Below are 21381 nucleotides of genomic sequence, written 5' to 3' on the forward strand. Positions count from 1 at the left end.
TAAAGCGGCAGGAACCATCCTTTGCAACTTTCTTCCAGTAGAGCCCATGGGAAGCCAGGTACTGGTCCATCAGTGCCTCCCCTGTCAGTTGCTCCTTTCCCCCTCCAGTGATCTCCCGGCTAGCCCCACCGGACCACCCCCATCTGTGCCCTGGGCTTCACAGACTTCCGCTCGCATGGATGGACGGAGGCGAACGCACTACTAGACCTGCATACCGCCTCCCATGGTTGACCGGTGCTAGGGTGCCGTTCTCCCCGTCTAACACCGTCTGCGCACTGCAATTAGTTACATGAGTACCCCGGTGGAAACTAGGCTGCCCAGCCCTGAGCCACTCCTTGCCTCATATCCCGAAGTACCATTCGGGATTTATGAACCCACAGAAGCGAAGACACTGCCCGCAGCTGCCTAGAACGAGGAGAGGCCGGAGGTTGGGAGGAGACACACGCCGATCAGGGAAACACAAACAGGAAAGTTTATTTTCACTTTCACAGACACAGGCAGATGGCACCATGGGAACTGTAGTCCAGAGGAAAGGGAAGATCTGTGCTTACGCACGTAGAGGTAGGACTTACCTGAGGCCTAAACCCTCTTGTGTTGTTACTGGTGTGTGGGAGCTGATTCGCTTAGATAAACATATGATAACCTTTCTAGGTGACGTTACATAATATTATCTGATACCATTAAATGCATTCGAAAGTTGAAACAATAAGTGTTATTTTGTTGTACATCTTCTTTACTGGAGGAGCCAGTGTCGTTTGTTGAAGACTGATCACAGTAACACTTTTGGCTAATATTAATATATGGTTTTGTTGACGTTAATAGATTCTTGCGTCTGAAGATCTAAACTCCCTAGCTCGCAACTTTGAGATGCCACTTCTCCAATATGTTTTAGCAAGAGTGGCAAAATGTGCAAGATGTCCATCGGAAATGCATGGGACAAACAGCGGTCTGGTTGCAGGATAGACATATTCTAAGGACTTAAAATATGAACTTGACTATCTGTCCCAGGCCTGAACGTATCCTCAGGATCGAATTGATGCTCTAGGGGGTCCACCTCTCAACAGCCCCAAGTCTGGATACAAATAATACGCAGACTAAAGGGTGGTTAAGCGGGGGAAGGGAAGGATGGGGGTGGGGACAGCAGGGAGGGAGACCTGTTATGAGACACAAAGATGAACAAGGATTATTACAAGAACCTTACACCTCTTCTCCTTCTCTCTCTATTGTTCTCTAGTACCCATACTTCCACTAACCTGTAAAGGAAAATAACGATGACCAGCCAACAGAGGTGCTGTGCGTGAATCCTCTAAGCATGTGTGAAGCTGCAAAAATACAAAGGTACACTTGAACACACCTTTCCTGCGGGAGAGCACCTAAATATAAACGGTTCAGCCACCAGGTATATACCTTGGAATGTGAGGGAAACACCTTGGCTCTGTAAGTCACCCCTGTGGAAAATGAAAGGATATCACAAACAACGTGTTTTTTGGCTGCGATAGTCAAAATGAGGCAAGTAGTACAGCGATGCACACAATGTATAACTATAATAGTTTGCCAATGTCATCCTGTAGAAACAGGTACAATACCAGTAGAGTTACGTCACTCATACATATTGCAATGTCACATGACATAGCTGTGGTTTTGAGGGCGACCCCATATTTGTAAAGGATCTGGTTGTAATTTCCCTCGCATGAACTCTTTAATCGGATTCAGAGAAGAGTTCGCCAACGCAGGGAAAGACACACCAAAAACCTCAAAGTAGTTCAGTTATTATCACCAACAGGGCGAACACCCCTGATCCCCCATAAGAGCTTCTGGCAAGGTAGGTTAAGAACTCTCATGAGGAATGACATGGGATGCACAGCGCGCTTCTCTTCGTACACGACATCCCCAGCATAAGAGAAATGCTGCCCAGGAACTCACAGATTCCTATGAATGCTTATAATGGAACGAGCGGTGCCAAGGGCACCCTTACCAGACCTCAGGAACAAGGATACAGCCAGCGAGGATCATGACTCCGGCGGAATAATCGGCAGCGTTTCTTCCTGCTGCCTCGCCATATCACCGCTTCCGCATCACTTGGGTCGCAGTGATCGGCGCGGCATCCGACGTCAGGCGGCGTGCCAAGGCTGCTGGGAAATGTAGTCTTTCCCGGCCTTAGCGCCTGCCAGCGCGAACGGAGCTTCCGTGACCCCAGACAGTACATCCCCCTCCCGGGGAGCACCGGCAGGTGCACGGCTTATTGGGGTGTCGCCTGAAAAATGCAGCAACCAGTCTAGGGGGATGCACAGATGATTCGGGCTCCCAGGAGTTTTCATCAGTGCCATACCCTTTCCAGGCGATCAGGAACCAAAGCTTGTTACGGCAGATCTTAGAATCGAGAATTCTCTCCACCTCGTATTCCTCCTCCTGATCCACCCAAACAGGCGCCGGTCGAGCAGGCGCAGGACCGTGTGCAGGCTTCAACAAAGAGATGTGGAACACAGGGTGGATTCTCATGTGAGAGGGTAGTGCTATCTTCACAGCTACTGGGTTGATAAGTCACACCACTCTGTAGGGGCCTATGTACCTGGGATTGAACACACTACATCTCTTGAAACGGATATTACGTGTCGAAAGCCACACTAGATCTCCCTTCTGGTAAACAGGCCCTGGTCTGCGATGTTTGTCAGCCTGCCTTTTATACAACGCCTTAGCCTGTAGCAAATGTTTCCTCGTGTGCTGTAGTATTCCCTGTATTTGCCCTATCCTATCCTGCACTTCTGGAATACGCTCACACCTGCCAGGCGCGCTGAATGGTAGAAAACGAGGGTGAAAACCATATGTGCTGTAGAAAGGAGTATGTTTAGTGGAACTGTGTAGGGCATTGTTGTATGCGATTTCTGCTAACCATAACCACTCCACCCAGGTGTCGGTGTTATAGTCAACATAACTCCTTAAATACTGCTTTAAGGTACGGTTTAGTCTTTCAGTCTGCCCATCTGTTTGTGGGTGAAAGCTGGTTGACAGGGCTGACGAGATATGTAACGAGGAACACCACACCTTCCAGAATTTGGCTGTGAATTGAGGTTCACGGTCCGACACAATCACTCTGGGCAAGCCGTGAAGTCTTACTACATGCTGCATCAGAAGTTTGGCTAGATGTCCTGCTGTGGGAAGAGCCTTGGAGGCCACGAAATGTCCCATTTTCATTAAATAGTCAATGATGACCAGAATCACTGTATGTCCTTTGTCAGCTGGAAGCCCCACTATGAAATCCAATGAAAATCTTTCCCATGGAACGTCTGGAGTAGGTAGGGGTTGCAATAGACCTTGTGGTTTCCCCTGTAGGGTCTTGGTTTGAGCGCACACCACACAAGCCATTATCCATTCAGGTATGTCTTTTCTAAGAGAAGGCCACCAGCACTGACGCAGGATTTTTTCACAAGTTTTTTCCTTGCCTTGATGACCCGCGCTAGGGTCTATGTGGCACCATTGGAAGACCCTTTGTCTTAATTTAACAGTGGGTATGAGAACATTAGCCCCTTTCATAACCACTCCTTGTTTCTTTCTCCATTCTGGATGGTGTTTCAGCCACTCTCTCCATTGCAATGTCTGAAGTCCTCTTCCGACTTCTTGTAGGAACTGGTCGATATGCACAACCCGATAACCTTTTGCGGGTCAAGGATAGATCGTTCCAGCTGGGTACAGAGTGCGGCTGTGGATTCCTGTCTGGATAAAGCATCTGCTTTTTTGTTCTGGCTTCCAGAGCGGAACGTTATGATTACGTCGTATTCTTCAAAAAACGTCATCAATCTGAGTAATCAAGGGGTAAGTTGACGAGCAGTTTTTAAAAACTGGAGATTACGGTGATCAGTGTATACCGTGACTGTATGATTCGCTCCCAACAGCCAGTGCCTCCACTCTCCAAATGCTTCTTTGATGGCAAGCAATTCTTTTTATGTGATGGTGTAATTTTGTTCTGCTCCGTTCAACTTCTTGGACATGAAGGCCACTGGGTGCAGTTGGCCTGTGGTGGTGTCTCGCTGGGACAGCACAGCTCCAATTGCCACTTCAGAGGCATCCGCTTCCAGAATAAAAGGTAAGATGGGATTGGCGTGCACCAAAATGGGAGCAGTTATGAATGCTTCCTTCAGGATATCAAAGGCTTTCTGTGTCTCCTGTGTCCATTGAAACCTCACATTCTTCTTCGTTAGGCGAGTAAACGGCCCTGCTTTGTTGGAGAATTGGAATATAAAACGCCTATAGAAATTTGCAAATCCCATGAAGCACTGGATGTTTTTAACGTTTTTTGGACAAGGCCATTCGGTGATTGCTTTCACTTTGCGCTTCGCCATTTCCTGACCTGAGGGAGTGAGCATGACACCCAGAAACTCGACCGTGGAGACATGGAACTCGCATTTGCTTATTTTGCAGAAAAGATGGTTTTCTCGCAAAGCCTGTAGGATCAAACTCACATGCTTCACGTGTTCTTCTTCATGCGTAGAGTAAATTAAGATGTCATTGATGTATACTACGATTATCCGGTCTAGGTATTCCCTTAATTCGTCGTTAAGGAAGAATTGGAAGGCCGCAGGCGCATTACATAGGGCGAAAAGCATTACTAGGTATTCGTATAGTCCATACCGCGTCTTGAATGCCGTCTTCCATTCATCTCCTTGACGCATCCTTACCAGATGGTATGCCCCACGAAGATCCAGCTTGGTGAAAATCACAGCTCCCTTTACCTGCTCCAAGAGCACCGAAATCAGCGGGAGAGGATACTGATTACGTATAGTGATGGAGTTCAAGGCGCGAAAGTCAATGCAGGTCCTTAAATCCCCATTCGCTTTGGGTATGAAAAATAGAGGGGAAGCTGCAGGAGAACTGTATGGACGGATAAATCCCAAAGCCAAATACTTGCCCAGGTACAGGCGCAGATGTTTGTTTTCTGGCTCTGTTAAAGCGTACACTCTGCCACAGGGTACCACGGAACCCGGCTCCAAATCGATCCTACAATCATAGGGCCTGTGGGGAGGCAGCTCTTCCGCCTTCTGATCATCAAAGACTTCCTGGAACTGTCGATAGCATGACGGCAGTTCAGTCTCCTTTTCTGCAGCGGTGGCGATATGGAGATGGGTTTCTTTGATGAGAGTGAGAGATTTCCAGCAATGTGCCTTACAAAACTCAGAATCCAAACTCATAGTTCTCTGACTCCAATTGATTTCTGGATTGTGAATGGAGAGCCAAGGTAATCCCAATATCACCCCGTATAACGGAGCTTGAATGATGTTAAAAGACCAGAGTTCTTGGTGTCCTTGTAGGCATTCAACGATACATGATTCGGTGACTTGACATATGGGACCTGACTCTAGTGGTTTGCCTTCTACTGCAAATACCATAACCGGTATTGCTTTGGACACCAGTTGGACCCCTAATCTGTGGGTTTCGGTACTGTCCATAAAACACCCTGTGGCTCCATAATCCACCATGGCTCGTGTGGTATGGGCTTCTTTGTTGAGATGCAGCCATAAAGTTATGAAGAAATGTTCCTTCTTAACGCCAGGTTCATTCTTAATGGAAGGGATTCACAGTGCACTCGAAGACTCCCCTTCGATAAGCTTCGAGCTCTTCAGTTTTCCGTCAGTGTCTTTGGAGTATTCAACATAGATGCCCCTGCACGTGAGCGACTGAACTTGGGTTTTATCGGACACTCCTTCAGAAAATGGCCCTTCTTCCCACAGTATAAGCACAATCCGTTTTTTCTCCTATGGTCTCTTTCCTCCACTGTCAATGGGGCTCGCACCGTTCTGATTTCCATTGGTCCCGGAGAAGACGCACCCGAGTCTACGGATCTTGTGCTCTCAAAACGAACAGGATATCTTTCTTTCTTCTTGCCTTCCCCTCTGCATTCCCTCAATCTGTGATCCAATTGCATGGTCAAGTCAATCAAAGCAGCACATGACTGAGGTTGAGGATCCACTTGTGCGATCACGTCTTTTAATTCATCTCTCAGACCTTGATAGAAGATAGCAGATCGTTTACTTTCGGGCCACTGAGTTTCTGCTATCAACCGTCAGAAGGTGTTGAGGCACCCTAATAGGTCTTTGTTCCCTTGCTTCAGCTCCAATAATTCTCGGTCTGCAGAAAAGGTGTCGGCTCTGCGGTCGAAGGTTTTTTCGAATTCCTCCTTAAAAGCGTCCCAATCATGTAACATCGGATCATCTTGTCTGACCAAAGGGACTGCCCATTGAGCTGCGTCTCCAGCTAGGTACGAAATCAGAAACGATACGCGAGCCTGGTTGATTGAAAACAGCTTAGGCTTGCAGTTGAAGTGTAAGAGAATCAGAGTTAAAAACACTTGTACCTTATATATGTCCCCTGTGAATCGTTCAGGGGGGGCCAGAGGGATAGGGGTAGGAATTTCCACTACCATAAAACTAGTTGTGGGTTGTGAAGGATTGCCAAAGTCAAACGGGTTATGCTGCAGTCTGTCTACCCTTGCTTGTAATGCCGCGGTTTCATTCCGTGAAGCCGTGAGTTCTACCTGTACTGAAGCAAGGGCCGCCATGATGTCATCTAACGTGGCCATCGTAGAATCAAGTCGACCGGGAGGATAAATGTATCCGTGGGCCAATTATTCTGTCCCAGGCCTGAACGTATCCTCAGGATCGAATTGGTGCTCTAAGGGATCCACCTCTCAACAGTCCCAAGTCTGGATACAGATAATACACAGACTAAAGGGTGGTTAAGCGGGGGAAGGGAAGGATGGGGACAGCAGGGAGGGAGACCTGTTATGAGACACAAAGATGAACAAGGATTATTACAAGAACCTTACACCTCTTCTCCCTCTCTCTCTATTGTTCGCTAGTACCCATACTCCCACTAATCTGTAAAGGAAAATAACGATGACCAGCCAACAAGGGTGCTGAGCGTGAATCCTCTAAGCATGTGTGAACCTGCAAAAATACAAAGGTACACTTGAACACACCTTTCCTGCGGGAGAGCACCTAAATATAAACGGTTCAGCCGCCAGGTATATACCTTAGAATGTGAGGGAAACACCTTGGCTCTGTAAGTCACCCCTGTGGAAAATGAAAGGATATCACAAACAACGTGTTTTTTGGCTGCGATACTCAAAATGAGGCAAGTAGTACAGCGATGCACACAATGTATAACTATAATAGTTTGCCAATGTCATCCTGTAGAAACAGGTACAATACCAGTAGAGTTACGCCACTCATACATATTGCAATGTCACGAGATAGCTGTGGTTTTGACGGCGACCCCATATTTGTAAAGGATTGTACACGGGGGGTGTCCCAAGGGGTCGACACACGCAAGTAACGACCACGATGGAATGCTTTAGACAGTCTTTTTATTTGGTTCAACAGTTTGTGTTGAGGAGGGGGAAGCGAAAACAATGTCTTTAACGGGTCGCAGCGGATTTATAGGGTACAGGAAAATATGCGATTTTCTCTTCTCTGGTAGGGATACGGTGTTTCTGTGGTCTCTGGCCGGATGGATCGGTGACACAGGCCCTCTGGTGCTGGGCCCCTTCGATTTGCGTTGTTTTTCCTCCCCCGGGTGTCCGCAGCGACGGGGTGTTGACATAGAGAGAACAGAAAAAAAAGAAAGATTCAGCTCTTCGGTTCTGATTTGTTTCCCGTATAGCCCAAGGGCAGGGAGTGCGTGAGGGGTTCACCACAGTGTGACTCGGACTGTCTCTAGGGTTGGGGGAGTGCTCGTGATATGAGGAGGTGAGGGGCAAGGCGCGGGTGCAGCGCTTTGACTCTTAGGGCTTTCTGTGCTCCTCGCATTCCCCTCGGCTACCTCCCGACCCAGCCCGCCACACGGCTCCGTACCTGAGCGAGCCAGACCCCTCCAGAGGTGTGGCTGGGCGATACGGGGTAACGTTGGCCTCCAGGCTCTCCTTCCTCAAGGCTGGATCCTCGTTGTGGCTCCTCTCGTCCGTCTTCTTTTCCCGATGCTCCGTCTGTTCTCGTCTCTTCGTTGTCCTTCTCGCCTTCCGGGTTTCCCGCTTGCCGTTGTTCCGGTCTGTCTTTTCTTTCTCTTCTCCATCGCCTGATAGGCTCCTCATCCTAGACGTCTCCTTCGGGTGCGTGGTTTCCTGAGAAAGAGCTCCAGTTAAAGGAACAGGAGTCTCTACTGGAGTCACTGGGCATCCTAACGTCTCCGCCCATAAAAGGTGGAGACGCACGCTGTAAAGGAAATAAATCAGGGCTGTCAGGGGTAGGTGTCCACCATTCTTCGTTTTCCCCTTCTTTTCTCGGGCATATGAGAGGGGTTTTGGTTGCCTCCCGGTGGCAAGGATCTGGTTGTAATTTCCCTCGCATGAACTCTTTAATTGGATTCAGGGAAGAGTTCGCCAACGCAGGGAAAGACACACCAAAAACCTCAAAGCAGTTCAGTTAATATCACCAACAGGGCGAACATCCCTGATCCCCCATAAGAGCTTCTGGCAAGGTAGGTTAAGAACTCTCATGAGGAATGATATGGGATGCACAGCACGCTTCTCTTCGTACACGACATCCCCAGCGTAAGAGAAATGCTGCCCAGGAACTCACAGACTCCTATGAATGCTTATAATGGAACGAGCGGTGCCAAGGGCACCCTTACCAGACCTCAGACCACAGCCAGCGAGAATCATGACTCCGGCGGAATAATCGGCAGCGTTTCTTCCTGCTGCCTCGCCATATCACCGCTTCCGCATCACGTGGGTCGCAGTGATCGGCTCGGCGTCCGACGTCAGGCGGCGTGCCAAGGCTGCTGGGAAATGTAGTCTTTCCCGGCCTTAGCGCCTGCCAGCGCGAATGGAGCTGCCGTGACCCCTGACACTATCAAACATTCATCTCCATTTGATGTGATGTTTCTATTGCGAAGAGTACCTTAAACTGTGATAAGTTAGGCATAGGCATGTTACTTTAAATATAAACAAAAGTAAATAATGATAACTGAAGGGTTAAATATCTGCTTATTTTTGTTTATTTATGCCAAGTAGGTTAACAGTCTTATTTTAAGACGACAGTTTACTTTACAGGTATTTAGGTTTTTGTTTGAACCGAAATTAATTGCATGGATATCAAAAGGTTAAAGACAAAAGTACTTAATTCATTCCACTAAGTTCCCTGCCTTCTTTGACTTCAAGTAAACAGGTAATGGTATCACCACGTTTAACTGTTCTCGGCAGTGATACGTTTGCCCCTTTTCTCTTTCGATACCCTTTTCCGGAGAATGCCGTTAGAGATGGGATAGGCTGATAGTGTGTGAGAAATTGTTATTGTATGTACTACGAAGTACTTTTTTATTGAATTAATCTTAAATGTTTTTAATGCTTTATATACTTGAGAAAAGGTTGAACACTGCACATGACAACGGATGCAGAGAGAATTGCAGGTAATGGAGTAGTTGCTAATTTCCTTATCTCTGACATTTCTATGTGTTTGGTAAGCTTAGATGCAACATTCTATTATCTCCTGTTTGACACTTTTAGTGACTTTTCACAGTGAGTAGAAAAAAACAGACACTTCCATGTAACGATATTAGAAATAATAAATGATAAAATAGAAATGTGCTCCAAAGGACCCTAATGCAATCTAGACCAGCCTAAAGTTGCCAGTTGCACAAAACTCAGACTGCTGGGAGTTATATTTGCAAACCTTCAACTGTTTTACAAGACTACCGGAAAAAAACTGCATGTGGGAGTCTGCTTCTGGTTCTCCATCTTGGATTGTTCTTTAGTTGAGGCAACTTTCTTTTCTCGTGGCAACAAACCCCCAAGAAGATTGATCTGAAAATGTGACTGCACACATTAAAATGCAACGCGGAGATTACGCATTCTTGTTTTCTCGCCATTTTCCCAGCCTCTATGAAATTATACCAACTTTATGAAATGTACCTTTTTATGGTCAGCTGTCTGCATGTGGGTTTGGCACTGCCAGGCTGTGAGAAGTTTGGTCACATATGAATGTGGGCCGCCTCTACGGGCATTAATGAAGCTCGTCAGCTAATTTGATTTAATTATGGTGGAATGTGTATGTGAGTCTGAGCACTGTTATATGTTTGTTAAAAAAAATAAAGTGAAAACGCTTGTATTGAAGGGTGTGTATCTTGGAGGATGTTTGGTTTTTTATTTGTCCCACTGCTACAGAAACAAAACTCTATGCCAATTGAAAAACGATAACAGAGGGATGTCAGTGGAATAAGGTTGGCATTATTTAACCCTGCTGATGTTGATCTAAATAATGTGCTATAGTTCGTTTTCTGTACTAAGTCTGGAGTCATTTCGAGGGCAAGGCAGTACCGGAAGTTCACAAGGCAGTTGTTGTATAGCCCACAATGGATTTGAGTCCCATCAAACAAGAAAACGGATAAGCTTGTTGCTATGGCGCCACTTGCTGCATGGATCTTTTAGGGCGGCTTCCTTTATTGTCTATTGGATAGACTGAGAACAGCCAATGGCCCATAACTCCCCCTATCGCAGAATCTTTACATACTCAGGAATCCTGAGAGTTCACTTGGTGGAAGTAAGATCAGGGCTTTAAGTGGGCCGGGTCTTGTCGGTGCTCAGCACCAGCAGTTCTATAAAGCAGGTGCCAAACAGAGTCTTTATCGAGCTCTCCATTTTTGCCCTCAGGGTGAAATTAAATCTTACCTCTGCAGCAGTACCACCCTTCACTGCCTGACTTGCTATAGTACTTTCACAGTCTCGTCATTTCAGAACTGAAGCATTTTCAATATTCTATAGAACGAAGCCATAGTTGTTTTTGATTTATCTTACACAAACAACAACCACTGGCAAAGCCAATAGCCCTAGCTTGTTGTACGTGTAATGTTACTTGTTGTATCAGTATTATATATCTGTATGCAAAGACAGAAGCAGCAAAATACTAGTTGGGCGGCACATTATGCTAAGTGCAGATTTGTAGCCTGCATATATTTAAGCCATGCCCTTAATTACATCTTCTCCCCACTCACCCTTTTGCTTCTCCCCTGCAATATTGGCAAAATGTTGAGTGTGTGGGCATGCTAATAGGGGGTAATCTGCTGCATGGCTAAACTTATAAGGTCCCAAAGACGAGACCCATTGGCTATGCCAATGCTTGTTTTTTATCTTCCACTTTCCTCTTCCAAAATGTTGGCATGTATGGCCATATGTGATTGCTAGTTTCAGATATTGTTCATGGTTATTGTAGTTTCTGATTCTGACTGATGTTTCAATAAAGAATGACAGGCAGATTTTGGCCTCAGTGCCCTTAAAGGAAATTAGACTTTTCTTCACCATAGGTAGAACATTTATTTTACATCCATATTGGTGTACATGATTAATGAAAGGCATTGTACCCGTAACCATCTTAAAACGTCTGCCGGCGTGCCTGGCACCAGGCAGCCATAGGAATTAGTCCTCTTTCTAGCCACGTAGAATATGCGAGCAGGGGCTGCAGACAGAGCGCTGATTGGTTGAGAGGAGGCTGTTGACGCAGTGAGGGGAGAAGTGGCACGAGGAGTGCAGTGCGCAGCGTTAAACCGTGACGCCTTGCGCGCGCCCACTACCAGTTCGTCGTGAAGGGATTCCGTCAAGCGGCCGCGCCGACAAGGGGAACCGTCGGAGGGTATTTGAAGCACTGATAAATGGTAAGCTTTCAAATTCGCGCGGGTGGGGTGTACGAGTCAGTCTTTGATGTATACTACAGTACTATCCCGTTGACGTAGGCCCCTTCGGTCTCTTAGTCCCTTGCTAGGGTCTCGAGCGGGGCAGGCGCCCTCGCCTGACGTTGTAACCGACGCCTTGCCCACCGCGGTTCCGTTGGCACGTGGTTATGGACGTCGCTCGCGTTTGTAGCTTCTAACGCCCGCGACCTCGCCATTGTTGCACATAGCGTTGGGCGCTCGCGCATGTGAGGCCCAGAGTTGCGGCGCCAAGCGCACCCGAGGTGGTTGCACGCCCAGGAAAATGGCGGCCTATCCTGCAGAGAAAATGGTTTCTGGCGCAGCAGGGGCTCGCCCGTTTTTCTTGCCTTGCACCGTGCGCCCTCAGCGGTCGAGGCAGCCACTGGAGGGTCTAAATTGCTATTTTTATTCTATTACAGGACCAGAGGCTTCGGATTATGCTTCTCTTTCTAATTTATTGTCACTCACAGCAGCCGAACAAAACGTTTTGTATGCAATAAAAACTACATTTCCCAAGATGCTCTTATCCATACATCACTTCCTGTATGATCCTATAAGAGCCACCATGCCCATTAGTTGAACCTCTGCGATAAAACTTGCTGACACTTCCGCAAACCAAATTGACCTCAACCCGCGGCCTATCACAGCGCTGACCTTGTGATCCAACCTCAACTGTGACAAAGCGTCACACATCAATAAGACAACCTAAACGACTAAAAAACTCAAAGTGAATGTGGAGTAATGAGGCTATCTCCTCAGTATTCTAAAATTCACCACTGCCGGATGGAATCTGACAGACGAAAACAAGACAAACGGAGCTGAGCCTCTTTCTTTGCTGCTCACGCAGGAAGTTAAGTGCATTCATCTTGTAATTATATGTATACGTATTTGTTTAATGACACGTTTTATGAGGCATGCCCCGCAAATTTAATATGTATTATTAGCTCTACTCGGGCTTTGCTTTATTTGCTTGCTTTGCCTTGTTTAACGCGCGTCTCCCGTTGTGCTCGGGAGCTTGGTTTGTGTGCCGGAGGGCTGCGCTGCCTTTAGCGGCATCGCGCGCCTTTCATTTACTCAAAAGCCCGCTACGGCGGGAATGACACCCTTTGTTGCGGCCGCTCAGCCACGTCTTCTACAGATTCCCGCTACCGCGCTGAGCTAGAGTTATATATAGTTAGCGCATCGCGCTTTTCAATATCTGACCTCCGGGCGTTGTGAGAGGCTCCCGCGGTGATTGCAGTGTGGTGCACTCCCGCTGAGAGCGGTGAATAAATTATCGCGTCCTGGGAGGGGGGGGGTTCCGTTTTAAAACGCGTGTAACTTGCTAATGTTATGTTTCTTTAATTCAAAGTTGTAGGCAATAGTAATTTATTGAGGTTGTTGTGTCTGATGTTCGATTCTATGCCATAGTACGTCTCATGTATATCTATTGCCGCTTTAACACATTATTAGACTCTTCCCGCTCGCGCTCTTATTTTTTGTTCCGTCGCCGGCGTGAGCTAGCGGTGTGGTCAGGCCTCCGGCTTCTGAAGCGCGTGGGTGTCTCCCGCGCTACGGTGGTGACACGCGCGTGCGGGCGGCCCGCTTGGGCTTGACAGCATGCTGCTTGGGCTCCATGTTCTGTGCTGCCGTCCGCAGCTGAATGCCTTCTTGCACAATTGTTTGCCTTTTATGGCCGCAGGGTTAATTCCTTGGCTCTAGCGCGTGGTTCTCGCTGTGCTGTTTTTAAGCGCTAGCAACTCCTCATTCCCCGCGTGGCGGCGAATGTATTAATTCTATGTTGTTGATCATAGATTTCTTCGTGCCAGATTGGGGTCGCGCGCTCCCGCTATGGTTTTTGCTGTTGGCCCGCTCGGGCATGATTATTGCTGGCACGACGGATGCCCACTTGTTGGGATTCGCACTATGCGCATTGTGCTGTTGTTCATGTGTGGATTCGCAACGGGCGCTTCATTACTCCACGGCACTACTGTTGGTGCGTGCGCGATAACGCTAAGGAGTTTGGCTCGAAGAGGTGCAAAATGAGGACGCGCGCTGCTACATATTCGCGGCATATCTAAATGGAAGCATGCGTGCGTTAACCCTTGCTCAGGTTGGCCCCTCTGGGTGCAGAATTGGGACGCTCCTACGCGAGCGGAGGTATTATGCTGTCGTTTGCAGCGTTCATCGTGAGCCGCTGTGACCTGGTGGTCAGGGTCACCGACTGTTCTTCAACAGGTTTTGTGATTTAATGAACGTGGTTTTTGACTTTATCATCAACCCTGGTGTTGCCATAATGGTTGTCTCTGCTAACTGCGCGGTCTCGCGCTTTACCGTCTAAGGCTTTCCCTAGTTGCAGAGTGCGGGATGGAGCTGATAACGCTCCAATGTGCGTAGCTCAGCTGGCCTACGCACATCGCACGCGTCCCGTTTGCTCCGAGGTTCATAGTACCTCGTAATTTTTCACTGAGCTGTTTTTTCTTACTCCTTCCCGGCTGCAACAATGGGCTGGCCCTTGGAGTGCGCACACGCTTCTGGTATTTGGAGATGGCTCTGACGACCTTGGGGCTGGAATAATTCAGACTACAGCTTTGCTGAGGGGCTAGGTACATTGTTTCTCACTCTCGTGTGCATGGGTTAGCTCCCTCTCAGACTCCTCCGCTGTTTTGTGCCTTGCACTACAGTATCACATATAGATACACCTGGGCATTGAATGGGCGAGATATAAAGAGGATGGAATCTTTTATCATGAGCGCAGAACTCTCCTAGAAAAACTTTGACGCCCGGGATCTTCCATCCACGAGTTCGTCAACGGGGCCGCAAGAATGACAGTCCCAAGTACTGTGTGGCACGCAGTGATAGTTGCCCATCATTTTAATCCACACCCTCTGGGCGTGAATTTCTCTCCTCCAATGCTGGTGTGATAAAACGAGCCATACGATAGATGCACATCAGAGGAGACTCCTCCCAAGACAAGTTTACGACGGTTGTGCCCAATACACCAGATCACTTTACTTTGTTTGTCCTACATCCACACTGACTGAGAGAGTCACTGAGGCTTAATGGTTTAGGTCTTAGACTCTTACTGTCAAGGTTAAGTTCTATTCCTGGTGGTTATTATCTCTCTCTTTGTTTAATCATGTAGGCCATAGTTCTTTAAACGCAGTAGACTACCTTTGAGTGCCGTGGCAGGCTTTTCCACACCTGAGGTTCACACCTCTCCTAGTGGTGAACACCACAGGGGAAACTTCAACCGTACCTGGCGGAAGGCCAGGACACGCTCCTAGTCAAAGCAGGACATTTGGCCTCATCCTGGAGATGGCTCTGGTTGCAGAGGTATCGGCCACTCCTGTGGCTTTGGACATATTGGAGCACAGGCCACAATGTGCGTTATGGTTTCTCGTTATGTTTTTTCGTGAGACTCGACTGCGCTCTGTCTATCGCGAGACGCAAAATCCTCTCATGGGGATGGACAACTTGCCGATACAACGGCGGCGGAGCCTGGCCCTCTGCGGGAGGTATCCCTGGAAACAGTTTTCGTTGCAAGACGTCTCTAACTGGGCATTTTTTGTCTTCTAGCCCACACCCTCTGAAATCATGAGGGTCTTCATGGTACAGGTCTGTTACAGATCACTTGGGGATTATTCCTAGAGTTTACCAATTCCTTTTTTCCAAGATATTCAACATAGTTGTGGGACTCAGTGATTGCTCACTCAAAGGAACGGGGCATCCTCTGGATCGTGTTTCGGGATATGTTTTTTTTTTTTTTTTCCCCCGGAAGTTATCACGGTCCCTTGTCCGTCTCGGGGCGGTGGACTTCTGGTTTGATTATAACGCCCCGGACAGCTCTGTCTTGAGAGATCTCATATCGGTGTTACCAATACAGACTGTTTCCCTTGGGGTGCTTACCAAAGTAATGGTGCTATCGCATCATTTATCAAATAACTTTCCCTGTCCCTTCATTCATTTTCGGGACCCTCAGTCATTTTTTTTTCAATGGGCCTGTCTTACAGATCTGATGCCCCATAGCGAGTAGGTGGTTTTGGCAGCTGTTATATCTTTGAATCAATTGCCTGGAGCGGTCGGTGGGGTTGCGTGCGATCCGCTCTCTCTCCCCCTCAGGTCTCTTGTCACATCCTGCTCAAACGTGCAATATCTTGGCAGTGAGTTATCAACAAGTTGGTAGGTACATGATCAAATCTACCAGTGGGGGTAGTTAAGGACTTTTGGCTTCTGCCTGAGTCATCACCTTTATCAGACATCCTGTCATGGGATTGACGTATAGTTCGGTTCGAAAATGCCGTTTGGCCGTTTCTGCAGCTCATTCTCAGGTAGAGGGCAGACCGGTGGGCTTACGCCAGTAACCTGTTAGTTATTGAAAGGTATTACGGTAGCACAGTTATCTCGAACCCAGATATTCCCCTCTGTGGGATGTTTTTATGGTTCTTTCCTTATTTTGATGTAAGGCCAGCTAGTGATATCTTGACAGAACTTATCGTACAGGCGGTTATTAGACCTATCTACCTGTTTTGTATATACAACATTAAAGCCCTGGATTTTACAGGTACAGTACCTTCATTTAGTATTACTGTCAGGTCTACGGCTTGTCAAGAATTGTTCCATATTATTCTTTCCAGCTATTGCAAAATGTATGGGGTTCAATGCATTAAGGCTTACGGGGAATGTAATCGATTTTTATGACTGGATGTTCGACTTAATTGATGTTCACGTTATAGTCCTTTGTTAAAACCTGTGTCTACGGCTCTATAGCCGGGTGATTAACGGCAATTTTACTAAAAAACAGGTCTTCATATCCGAATGTTTGGGGCTCCTGCTGTTTTGTGGTGCCATGGCGTATCTACGCTTTGTTAATAATAATAAAAAATAATAATGATGGTTTCTACTGTCCAAGACGTTTTGAGATCTGCTGATTGGTGTTTCTCAGTCTGTTTAAACAGTTTATTATAAACCGGTGGGTGATAGCTGTAAGTTGTGTTCTGATGTGCATTAAACTAGCATAACCCGAAGCCTCCGGTCCTGTAATAGAATAAAAAATTAGCTAGCATTCGCGCCAAGAATTTTCAATTCTATTAAGGACACGGAGGCGAGGATTATCCCACCCTGTTATATTACAATGCTTGTAATGTTTGCCCATCCGTATATATTTATATTCTGTTTTTAGCAGAAATTACGGGTTGCCTATGTTTCATTACTTTTAGGTTCTGAAAGAAGATGGAATAGATGTACTTCTGGTGAAGACGATATCTACGTTCCGGTTGACTCCGTTTTCTCCACGTTAGAGGCTGTTTGATTGGACTTGAATTCATGCTATTGGACTAAAACTGTTCGAGCAAAGAAAGAGGCAAAGCTAATGGGCATGGTGACTTTATAGGATCATACAGGAAGTGATGTATGGATAAAAGCATCTTGGGAAATGTAGTTTTTATTGCATACAAAACGTTTTGATTGGCTGCTGTGAGTGGCAATAAAATAGAAAGAGAAGCATAATCCTCACCTCCGTGTCCTTAATAGAATTGAACCTTTTTGTGCGCGAATGCTAATTTTTTATTCCATTCCTAGAATGTATGAAGAAAGAGCTACTTGTCCACAAATTTTCTAGGAGGCTTAATTAGTATGTCAACTCAAGTCCTTGAATATTTTTTTTTTTTTTTTTTAAGGAATGGTTTAAAAGTAGTCATTTTGATTGTCTGAAAGTGAGGGTGCATTGGGGCAAAACATTAGGAATACAGTAGGAGGGCCTCTTCTAAGGGCATAGCAATTGCTACCTATGTTGGACCTAATGCAGCGCAGAGGACAACATTTACATATTCTCCTTATGGCACAGATCCTTAATCACAACAGCTCATTCATGCACTCATTCATTGGTGGGGCCCATGACACCAACACACATTACTTTCACACGAACACACCCAAATCTGTACACAGGAGAAAGGCTGCGACATGTGAGTACCTTATTACCTATCCGGATTAATTTTCTTTTATATTATATACACATTCTATATACATCTCAGAATCCTGACTTTAACATCAAGGCACTACACCACTTGGTCGATGGACCAATTAGTTGGACTAGTTGATGGTGAATTAGAACCAGCTAAAACACAAATTCTAGAAATCATTTATTCTCATTTTATTTTTTGAAGAATCACAAACTCCTTCTCATTATATCAGTTGTTGTTTATCTAATTATTAAAATTTCTTACGTTTGCATTTATTGACTAAAGTTCATAATCTCTAATCTTTAGTTTTATTAAAGTGAAATCAAACATTTAGAAATTAGACATGAATTTTTAAAAATGCAATCAATCAATTAGCAAACGACGATGGCTTCAGATCAGAGTTATCCGCATTCTCAAGTAAACTCCCTGGACAGGCTGTCTGACCCACACCGAGGGGTCAAAACCATCAGGCAAAATATGATGTACCGCAAATTTCTTCTCCCAAACGCCAACAAGCCCAATGCAACCCAACGCCTCAACGAGCGAAACAAAAACAAAATAACATTAACCCAACGGCAGATTAGGGGCCTTTTTCATACCCTTTTTTCCCTTACTTCATACAAATATGGCGACTTTTAGGGGCAGAGAAAATGTTCTGATTGGACAGTTCGGGGTTATCATCAGTTCATTTCATTTTTCCCAGTGTAAACTGGTTCTTCGTGGTAACTTGGCATAGGAAGGCATAAATTGAAAATGTTACTCCTATTCTCATGCGAAAGCAGCGAATATATCTTCTCAAGGTGAAAGACATATTTCACAGGTTTCTTTATTGTACTTTCCGCTGTTCCCACATAGTCATCTATTGGCTTGCGGTCAAGACCTTAAATTTCTGTCTTTGGCAGGGAACACGATGTCAGGAGTTCATGTCACTTGGCGATATCCAGAGCCATCTGGACATGCGCAGAAATCATCATGCTCACATGGAGGCATCTGCTTCAGAGAACGCCATCTTGGGTACTGCGGCCTAGTAGGCCCGAATGCCAATTTAAGCAGAAATAGACATAACCACAATTAAAATATAGAAATGAAAGTTCTGATGTTGAAACCCATACTAATCCCAATATATATTAGTATCTTCCTAGCTGTAGCAACATTTAAAGCAATAATACTTGCCACTCGATAATTTGAAGCCACAAAACAGTCGCAAAGCAACATAAATCATGCAATTTTACTATTTCGCCACAATCTAAGGTTAGTTTGCTTACCATAGTTAGTTAATGAATTGTTCTGCCATGCAATTAGCAATTTAGTCCCACGTGTATTTCGTGTTTATCAAGGTGCAAAGGTTGATTAGTAAATTTCCACTGTAAACATGTTATTTTAAATTAATTTTAGAATGATTACGTAATTAATTAGAGGAGGTATACAAAATATTGTTTTACCTGCTCCATCAGACCCGCAATATCCACTATCCTCCCAACCGCTTTCAGAAGTGAAGCCATGTAAGGCTTTTAATTTAAGATCACAAACTATCTTGGCTGGCACTTTAAAACATACCATTGTCGAACAAAGGTTAGACGTAGTGGCTTCCCCTGTGATATATAGACCTGCTGCACAGCATCAGTTACTCTGTTTAAATGTATTTTAACGATTTTTTTTTTGTTTAAAACCTCATTACAATTGATAAACAAGCCAATTCAGTACAAGTACCATAGTACATAGCATCGTTGGCAACCACTGTTACTTTTACATAGTGCAGAAAAACTGAGTGACAAGCTTAACCTCCCAGCTATCGTATGCCCCGGCTGCGAGTCCTCAACCCGTAACCTATTGTTGATCGTCGTGGGGGGGGGTGGTCGTCATCTACTGATGGAGCGTGTATGTGTCACTATTCTATGATCATGATGGTGGGGGAGTGGGTAATAAGTCTGGGGTAACTGAGACTTAACTCGGTTAGGGTGTAGGTTGGTGTCGCACCTCCTTGCGGCCAGAGCAATAGTCGCTGGGTTGTGTGAATTGCTGGGGCTGTTGGGTGTTCATTTGCGGGGCGTGTATGCTCTGCCTGTTGTACCTTTTAGTGTCTTCCTCTATAGGCGCTGCGCTTGGGTATCGCATGTGTGAAAGGTTGTTTCAAGGCGTGTGTAGAGGCTCCCTTTGCTAGTTGTTTGCTATTGGTTCTGCTTCAGGTTCTGGGTTCTCGATCCCACCCAGGAATTCATGCAGTATTGCATCCCAGCACTCTGCTATTGGGACTTTACGTAGGCCCAGTGCATCTTTTCTGCGCAGTGTTACGCGCTCTGCTGTGGCCCACACCTGCAAAGAGCGTTGCCGAGCACCCTACGGCCGGGGGCTCGTGTGAGCACCATCTTTGTGATCAGCCTCCTTACAACAATCAGCCCTAGGGCTAGAAACCATGAGGTGACTCTTGTTCGTTTGGTGTTTGTGTAGAATACAGGTCTCCCTATTCAGGGGTATTGTTTGGTCTGTGCAGTCGGCTGCACAGCATCAGTGATGCTGTGGGAGACATAGACAAAAGAGGTGCCCACCAGTTAATAAAGAGTGTCATATGAGAGGAAAAAGTAGTCTACCGAAAGCAAGTATAGATGCTTGTCAAGTGGACACCATGAAGAGGAAATGCCCTATTGGAGGGACAAACAAAAGGTTGGCAAGTTGGGGCACAAATAAGAATCTGGGATGAGAGGGACCTGAAAGGTACCCAGTGGTAAGCTGGGTCTGGTGGCAGGGAAGACTAAGGCATCCATTGTAGGGGCCTGTGTTTGACCTCATGGTCACTGGTTCAAATCCAGGAGGTGAGGAGGAGCTAGGGAAGTGGGGTGGTTCACTCAGCCTTTCATCCTTCTGATGTTGATGGGTACAGTTGGGTGACAGTTAACAAGTTTTATTTAGCGCTAAGATGCCAAGGGTTAACATGCCCTTGTTAGGGGTGGGCTCCAAGCCCTTTTACGATATTGGTCAATTAGAATATACCTTGCAGCAGATGGAACAGGTGCTTGACCTAAAAAGTACGCTAATAACCTCCTATCCTTTGGCAATATTGATGCCAACTGGTTGCTGCCCTAGGCCCAACAAACTCTGACCACAACAGTTAGCTTTATTAAGAATTAAGGCTGCAGTTTATTGGTCAATTCTCAACCTTCAAATGCACCTAGATGGCCATTGAGAATGTTATAAATAACACGGGAACCTGCTCAGGCTTTGCTAATGCAGAACCAATGTAATGGGTGTTTCCTTTCTACACCCACACCCCCATCAAACATTCTCCCATGATCAGCTTTTTGCAACATAACCTGAGGTGCCGTCACTCCCTCCTGTCCCCTGCACTTGGGAGGTCTTAGCTTTTCCCATATTCCAGCAAGGTGCCAGAGCGCATCATTCAGCCATTTGGGGAGGCTCTTATTTGAGCAAAAGAGGCAGCTGACACTAATCCAATGCTAAACCCTCCCTCCCCACCCCGAAAACATTCTGAGCCTGTTCTGACTCCTCCTTACCATCACTCCACGTCATGTAGTAATAACACCCTTTCCCTTTGTTGAATCCTAGGAGTACTATCCCCAAGGTCAAACACAGTCTGGATTTGTGAATGGACATGAACTGATATCTAGCTAGCCAGAACATATGCTTTACGTAAATTTGTCGATCTGTCCCTTTGACCAATCCAGGCTCTACTTCCTTGTGTGCTCTGCTCCTCCAACCAGGCCCTCACTCCAGCCATATCACCAGCTCTTTTGGTAGGAGTGCAGATTCAAGAGCC

General features: G+C 46.2%; 1 protein-coding gene across 3 annotated transcripts in view; it reads left to right on the forward strand.

Moving 5' to 3' along the window:
• Nucleotides 1-11442: 11442 nt before the first annotated feature.
• Nucleotides 11443-21381, forward strand: part of LOC146772273 (SURP and G-patch domain-containing protein 2-like) — a 51224-nt gene continuing 41285 nt past the window's right edge. For 2 of the 3 annotated variants that reach the window (XM_085638470.1, XM_085638469.1), the window contains exons 1-2: nucleotides 11498-11634; nucleotides 16869-17059. The gene's annotated coding sequence lies outside the window, so the exon portion shown is untranslated. Of the gene's footprint in view, nucleotides 11635-16868; nucleotides 17060-21381 lie in introns of all 3 variants that reach the window. The other variant, XM_085638471.1, reaches the window with a different exon arrangement.

The sequence above is a fragment of the Triturus cristatus genome, chromosome 12, assembly GCF_964204655.1.
Source record: "Triturus cristatus chromosome 12, aTriCri1.1, whole genome shotgun sequence".
Classification (NCBI taxonomy): Eukaryota; Metazoa; Chordata; class Amphibia; order Caudata; family Salamandridae; genus Triturus; species Triturus cristatus.